The following is a 6,000-nucleotide window of genomic DNA, read 5'->3' on the forward strand; positions in this document are numbered from 1 at the left end:
GACCCAGAGGCATGATTGACTTGTAGTTTTGCACCAGCTGGAGGTTGGCCAATTGCATATCCCTGAATTAGGACAATGTAGGATACAAGCAACGTGAAAAGCAAACAAGAACCAAACTTCAAAATTTGAACAGACAAGACATATTTCAAGAAAAATATTTTTTTATTGGTCAGCTGGCATTGGAATAGCCCCCCTACCATTAAAATAGCTGACATAGCGGTCACGCACCTCACGTGCTGTTTGGGGGGCTAAGCCAGGAAGGGCATGATCCAGCCCTGTCAGTTCTGGAAGCCTGAGTCCGGCCTCAGGCCCAATAGGGTGCAGGTACTGGTTACCTGAAAATTTCCTTAGAAAATTGTGCAGAATGCAGCAGCACAGAATAACATAGTTCAGTTTATATTCTGCCAGGTTGATGGCTGTCAGTAACAGACGGAACCGGCTGGCCATAATGCCAAAGGCACTCTCCACAACCCTTCTTGCTCTGGCCAGCCGGTAATTAAAAATCCTCCTCTCCGGGGTGAGGGTCCTTTGGGGGAAGGGTCTCATGAGATGTTCACTCAGACCGAACGCTTCATCAGCCAGAAAAACAAACGGGAGCCCCTCCACATTTTCGGCATCTGGTGGCAAGTCCAGGCCACCAGTGGTAAGACGGTGGCAGAACTCGGTCTGCCTAAAGACTCCTCCGTCAGACATCCGGCCGTTCTTCCCCACATCCACATAAAGAAAGTCACATTGTGCCGACACCACCGCCATTAGCACCACACTATGGAACCCCTTATAATTCCAATAGTAGGACCCCGAATGGGGTGGGGGCACAATCCTCACATGTTTCCCGTCGATGGCCCCTCCGCAGTTGGGGAAGTCCCAACGGGCAGCGAACTGGGAAGCCACAGTCTGCCATTCCTGTGGCGTTGAAGGAAGCTGGGGAGTCAAACACATGAAACCAAAAAAAAAAATTAGTCATTAAATAAAAACAATTCATAACAAATAAAATTCTAAAACATTTTGGAACAACAGTTAAACAGAAATATTGCAAATTTGTTTTCTGCCAAAAAAATAAAAAAAAATAAAAAGTAGGCGGACCAATTCACAGATTAATCAGCCCTCTGATGGACCAGGGGACATAAATTAGGTGGGTAAGTGGGGTGGGGGGGGGACTAATTACTAAGTATACCAACACATGCAACCAATTTGAGTGGGGTGGGGGGGGGGACTAATTACTAAGTATACCAACACATGCAACCAATTTGAGTGGGGTGGGGGGGGACTAATTACTAAGTATACCAACACATGCAACCAATTTGAGTGGGGTGGGGGGGGGACTAATTACTAAGTATACCAACACATGCAACCAATTTGAGTGGGGTGGGGGACTAATTACTAAGTATACAACACATGCAACCAATTTGAGTGGGGGGAATAATTAATGAGTTGACAATCCATATCTATATCTCTATTTATGGCCCAGAGCCCTCTGACCGATACGGATAAGGATGACAAACAAGGATAACACAAAACTCGCTTACTTGAACCGGACCTGAAAGTGTGCCCTGGCCTAACGTAGGGTATACCAAAATAGGGGGCATACCCTTGATAGAGAAATGAGTAATGAATGAAATGAAAATGAAATGGAGTGAAATGAGTACTCGCCCGGGAGTATAATGCTTGAGAAATGCCCTGACAGGGGATGGGTGGGCGGGTATCGCGCACCGGAACCGACGAGGGAGCCAGGCGAACGGGCTGGTTATATACTCCACCGGGCTCCACCCATAATTCCAGGCCACCATACTGGCCTTTCCATTTATGGCCCAGAGCCCTCTGACCGATACGGATAAGGATGACAAACAAGGATAACACAAAACTCGCTTACTTGAACCGGACCTGAAAGTGTGCCCTGGCCTAACGTAGGGTATACCAAAATAAGGGGGCAAAAACATACAGGTAGGGAATGCCTTTATTGATTCGAGTTTGTTACTGGGTGAGCTTGATGAAGGCCTGGGCCATCTCTACTTGCGGATTGGGTATGTAACGGGCGAAGCAGGCGGATTTCCACCTACCCAACTTTTTGATGATGTGGACCGGGACCCCTTGGCGAGAGGCAGTTGAAGCTGCTCCGATCCGAAACGAATGTCCGGAGTAGTGAGCCGGATCGAGGTGAAGGATGCTCAGGAGTATCCTGACATGCTCCATGAACTGGGCTGCGTTCAGTGGCTTACCGTGGAATGGTAGAAGCGGGCCAGTTCCTGGTTGATCGGCCAGAAGGGTCAACAAGCGGGTGAGCGTGGCGACCGGGCACCAGCGGTTGTTAGTTTTATAAAAATGTATGTCCGTCCCCGGGCCAAGTTGTTGCGTCTTGGACACTGCTATATGCAGGATGAAATGGTCTCCGTGCCTGACCAGGTGGTGCTTGCATAGCGTGCGAGCTGAGGGGCTACTGGAGGTAAACTCGCCTGGCCGCAGGAAGCCGTAGAAGGCCAGGTGTATGGCTGCTTGTATAATGGTACTAGTGTGGAGTCCGAAAGGTGCAGTGGCCAAAATATCGGACATGTTTCTGAAAATGTCTCCTGTGATAGGCAAGCGTTTGAGGGAGGCCGCAGGCTGGCGTTTCTGGATGCCACGCATGACGGCCCGAATGGCGTGGAAAGTGAACAAGGAGGGTTCAGCGGGGTCCTGGAGGGACGTAAAATGTTGTACCCCGGCCAGGTATAGTCGGATCGTGTTGACGGATAGCGCCAAGTCCGAGTGGCAATGGGCAACGAAGGCCAGAACTTGCTTGACCCGGGAGGTCTCTGTGGAGTGAGACGTTAAGAAGCGGTTAAAGGCCCTCCAGGCTGTTTGGTAGGCCTTGCGGGTATTGTCTGCGAGGGAGTGATTGATGAGTTGAGTCGCGGCTACTAGGTGAGGGGTTAATCCAGGGTCAGTTGAGACCAGTCCGGGATAACTGCTGACGTTGGTCCGGCTCCGGGCACCTGATCAAAAAAGGAAACTAAGTTAAAGCGGGAAAGGGCGTCCGCTGCCCGGTTACATTTACCGGGGATAAAGGCACAATGGACATTAAATTGAAACAATAACGAGAGCTGGACCAGTCGCCGCAGGAAGGACATAATCTCCAGAGACTTGGACCTGCCTTTGTTAATGATTTCCGCAGTGGCGAGATTGTCCGTTGAAAAGGTCACTGTTTGACCGGACCAACTGCGGCCCCACGTATGGGCAGCGGCTACGATGGGGTACAACTCAAATAGGGAGGACGTCTCGGTGAAGCCCGGAATAGCCAGTATCTGAGGAGGCCAAGGGGCTGCAAGCCAGAGGTGGCCAAAAATTGCCGCAAAACCCGTGGAGGCCGCTGCGTCGGTCACGACCTGCGGCGATGAGGAGGACACGGAGGGAATGAAGAGGGACACGCCATTCCAGGACGTCAGGAATTCTTCCCACATGGCAAGGTCTGCTACAGCTGCGGGGTCCAGGCTGAGGATATGCTCCGGGTCTTGTGAATGAGACAGTAGGACTAACAGGCGTGATATGAAAGCGCGACCTTGAGGGATGATGCGCATGGCAAAATTAAGCATACCGAGAAGGGACTGTAACTGCCTCTTGGTACAAGTTCTGGTGCGGGTGAAGTCCCTCATGACCGACCTGATGCGGCTTAGTTTATCCGGGGGAAGGCTGGCCTGCATAGTGCTGGTATTTAAGCTGACCCCGAGGAAGGTGATTGCCTGCGCAGGGCCCTCTACCTTGTGCTCAGCAATCGGGACGTCAAGATTATTGAAGACCACCCTTAGTTTATCCAAATCCCCTGGAAGGGAGCCAGGTGACTCGACCAGCAGGAAGTCATCCAAGTAGTGTATGACTCCCTGGCACTGGGCTACGTGCAGCAAGATCCATTCGAGAGCCTGCGCAAACGAGTCGAAGAGCCAGGGGCTACTCTTGGACCCGAAGGTCAGCTTAGTGGCAAAATAGTAGAGCTCCCTCCATTTGATGCCATGCCAGCACCAGAGAGATGGATGGATAGGAAGGAGCTTGAAGGCGTCCGAGATGTCGGCCTTGGAGAGCCATGTACCTGTGCCTGACTTGAGAATGGCCTGGATGGCCATGTCTACGGACGCGTATTTGAGGGAGAACTCCTCGGAGGGGATAAGAGAATTAAGACTGGGGACAGAGGAAGAATAAGGCGCTGACAAGTCGTAGACCAACCTAAGTTTATTTGAGAACTTGCCCTTGACAAGCCCAATAGGGCTGACTCGCCAGGTGTTAAATGGGGGCTTCGTGAAAGGGCCTATGATGAAATTCCGGTCTAGTTCTGCCTGTAACAGCTGGTCGATGGCCTGTACGTCGGTGGCTGCTGACCGCAGGTTCTGGCACTCGTGTGTGAGGTGAGGGAGGGAAATAAGTCCTGTATGAAAGCCCTGAGTAAAGCCCTGGACTAGGTAGGTGGCAAGTGAGGGGGTGGGGTGATTGGCGAGGTAGACACCGAGCCACGACACGTTGACCCGGCTCAGTCATGATTTCCTAGCCTGCTTAAGCTCGCACATGAGCCTGGGATGAGCTCTATTACACCGTGAGCATACATGGAGCAGCCTGCACTGGCTGAAATTGCACGACCCACTGTTAAAGTTGTTACAGATGGCTGCGCCACCCAAGGTCTTGACCGGGCGCCCCAGTTTATCTGTCTGAGGCAGGCGTGCCGGCGCTGGTAGGGCCTGGGCAGAACCTGAGGTTGATGGACCGTCTACAGGCGGGGTTGCCACCGAGCTGGCACACCAAGTCGCGGTGTGAGTAGCTGACTGGCAGATGGCACAAAGAGGAGACCGCAGCCCTGCGAAGTGTCGGCAGAACAACTCGGTGTCCAAGGCACTCCAATCCGTAGGTAACTGAAATTGAGAGAGCCTGGCGGCCGCCTTAGCGGAGAAGGAGCGGTGATAGTCATAAAAAGCGAAACCGCCGTATTTGTACCCCAGGTCGACTACTACGTGGAGGTAACGATCCAGTTCCTCCCTTCTGCCGGGGGAGGCCGAGCAGATGACATCCCTCAGCATGCCGAAGGCCAGGGTGAACTCGGTGACTGACAGCTTTCTGTCCAGCCTGGGGTCTTTGGCTTTGAGGACCACCGACACGTCCCCCCAAGTATAAGCTTTATTTTCTGCCAGCTCGTGAATGGATATCAGTAGCGAGGCCAGATTGACGTCCTTTCCCTCTAGGATGTCCTTCCTGATGTTGGCTGATATTAAATGGGAAGGGTACACTACTGGTGTACACCCGGGGGTACCTGCGCTGGTGTTCTCCACTGCTTGTGAAGCTGGTATAGGAGGAGAAACGACTGGGCGGGTCTCGAGGAGGGCCACCCGACTCTGAACTTCTGACATTGAGGTCGTCAGGGATGACACCAGCGTGTGAAGCTGCGTGATGGAGGCCGCGATGGAGCCCAGGGAGGCCTGCTGGGCACTATCCTCAACCGCGGCTGGGGGAGGAAAAAGGAGCCTGAAGAGCTCGGCCTTTCTGGCTGTAGCTGGGAAGGGTACGCCCCTACGCCTCAACTCGGCCGTCAGCCTGGGGATGGTCCATGTTCTGAAGGACCTTTGGCTGCCGCTCTCTGAGAAAAGAGACGGAGACAACGGAGCCGTGTAGTCCTCGCTGCCAGCCTGGGACATGGTGGCAAAATCCGGGCTTGGTAAGCTTTATTAATCCCTGGGACCGGGTTTTTCTCCTATACGAAACCTAAGAGGGTGACATGGATTACAAGACTCGTAGGAGACTCCTAAGCAAACTTTTTTTTTTTTTTTTTTTTTTTTTTTTTTTTTTTTTTGAGAAGGGTACTACCGCTTGTGGGCGTTTCCCTTCCCGAAGATTCTCTTACCTAAGGAGGCACCGTCCGACCCGGTGCAGGTTGGACCTACTGAAAACTCGACTGATCTGAGGAGATGAAGGTAAGTTTGTATGAGACTCCTATGCCTGCAGAGAGATGTCTAGCTAAATCGTGGAGGTAAGACTGGAAAATGTGAAGAA

Source organism: Lithobates pipiens, unplaced genomic scaffold (assembly GCF_037356315.1).
Source record: "Lithobates pipiens isolate NorthernLeopardFrog02 unplaced genomic scaffold, aLitPip1_a1.2 Scaffold_28, whole genome shotgun sequence".
Lineage (NCBI taxonomy): Eukaryota > Metazoa > Chordata > Amphibia > Anura > Ranidae > Lithobates > Lithobates pipiens.